Raw genomic sequence first — 2,089 nt, 5'->3', positions numbered from 1 at the left:
ACAAATAAAACGGGAGTAAGTTAACACTAGCCCCAAGTCTAATAACGCGATCGCCGTGATAAGAATCTCCTAAAGTGCATTATGCAGTGGGGCGACCCGGTCCTTGTACTTAACAATTCCATTGTGTTCGGATAGAGTTGGAAATTGTTCGTTTAAAAGGCGTCTTTTTGGTATATTGGTCTTACGCCTAGTAGTACACAATTCCTTAAGAAACTTAGCATGGTGTGGTAGCTTTTTAATAGCTTCGAGGAAAGGAAGGTTTATAGTTAGATTCTTGAAAACGCCCCTAATCTCCTCATAATTAGTATCCCTAGTTAACATGGCTAATTTTTTGGAAAACGGTGGTTCTTGTTTATATTTAGCAATGGTATTACCCGGATGTTTAACCACGGCTTCTGTTTCTTAGGTTTTGTTTGTCGGTACCTCTACGGTGGTAGGCTCTTCAGTTTCTATTTAGGTATCTAGTAATATAGCGGTGGAGGGCTCTTGGTGGGGTAACTATAGGCATAGTTACTTTGTTATTGACCACTCTGCCCGTAAGCGGAGAGTGGTGATGGCCTTTAGCTCACCTACATTTTCATATTCATTACTAGTATTATCGGTTACCTCAAAGGCTGTATTTGTTGTTTTAGAATTAGGTATTTCGTGACCTGGCAACACACCTTTGGGTTGGGCTTTATCTTGAGCCAACTGTTTGGTTAAATTATTAACGGATTGTAGAAGCTGTTGGTTAGATTGAGCCATGGTTTGGAAAAGTTTTTGGCTCACCTGTATGAAGGTGTCAAGACGATCCGGTTGTGTGGGTGTAGTAGTCACGGGTGGTGTGACTGGAACTATCTCGCGTGAATTATTTATGGGTGGATTTTGATAGTTATTATTTACCGGAACGATACCTCTATTAGCATTATAATTATTATAACTACCTTGACTTTGTGCTTGACCTTGTCGAGGTTGCACTTGGTTGTTATAATTATTAAAATTACCCTGACCCTGTCCTTGTCGTAGTGGAGCTTGGTTAAAACTTTGTGTTGGCCTAACATATTGATTATTGTACCCTTGAGGTGTGACGTTTTGGTTATTTCTCCAACCGAAGTTGGGATTTTGTCTCCAAGGGGCGTTAGGTTCACTATTAATGGAACAAGCCTGTTCATAGGCTATAGGACAGTGGGAGTCGGGATGCTCAGGGCTCCAACAGAAACTACATGGATTTGAATTTACATTCATGACGGGGATAGGCTTTTGTTGTACAGAAATGGCCTCTACCTTTTTTGTGAGGGATTCAATTAGAGTTTTAAGTTCAGGATCTGATTTAACCTCAAACATACTGGTAGCCTTAACTGTTGAAGAAGAACTAGCGGAGCGGGAGTAATCGTCACTACCCGGTTGTTATTTCGCTTAGTTTGATCCTCTAAAATTTATAAGCCTCGAGGCTCCTTTGCTTAAAAACTACCCCATTCATTATGTCTAGGACTTCTTTATGGTGGTGTAGAAGTCCTTTGAAAAAGCCGCGAACTAACGTGTCTTTCGCTAAGTTATGATGTGGACACTCTATAAGGAGATCGGTGAAACGATTCCAAGCCTCAAAACGATTCATGAGGATTTTGTCGAAAGAAATGAATCTTGGAAAGCATCTCATCCGTTTTAGGGGTGGGTAAAAATGTTCCATAAGCGGTGAACAAGTTTAGCCCACAAGTCCACGTAATTAGGCACTTGGGCAGTTAACCAAGACGCCTTTATAAATTAAGGTGAAAGGGAATACCTTTAATTTAATTTGTTCGCACCAACCGTAGGATGGTGGAATGTTGTTAGGACTTGTTCAATCCTACGCGATAATGTTGATAAGGTTTTTCATGGTCTAATCCATGAAAAGCGGGTAACAAATTAAAATATTTGGGGGATTCGAAATCCCCACTAGGTCTGCTAGAACGATGCAAGATTTGGGGCTATCGCTCAAGGCTTTGTAGAAGAAGTCGAGAGAGAGTCTCTCTTTCTTCAGCCATTATATCAGGTGGTGTGTGTGAAGTATTAGCTAGAGGTGTAGTGGGTGGTATACTAGATAGACTTGATTGTTGATGTTGTTGTGTATTTA

The 2,089-nt window shown here is 40.6% G+C and overlaps 1 pseudogene; it reads left to right on the top strand.

The window, feature by feature from the left end:
• The first annotated feature begins 1,529 nt into the window (after positions 1–1,529).
• On the top strand, positions 1,530–1,621 carry LOC147476884 (small nucleolar RNA R71; annotated as a pseudogene).
• The last annotated feature ends 468 nt before the right edge of the window (positions 1,622–2,089 follow it).

This window comes from Coptis chinensis, chromosome 9 (assembly GCF_015680905.1).
Source record: "Coptis chinensis isolate HL-2020 chromosome 9, ASM1568090v1, whole genome shotgun sequence".
NCBI classification, from domain to species: Eukaryota; Viridiplantae; Streptophyta; class Magnoliopsida; order Ranunculales; family Ranunculaceae; genus Coptis; species Coptis chinensis.
This window is presented reverse-complemented; position numbering and strand designations above follow the sequence as displayed.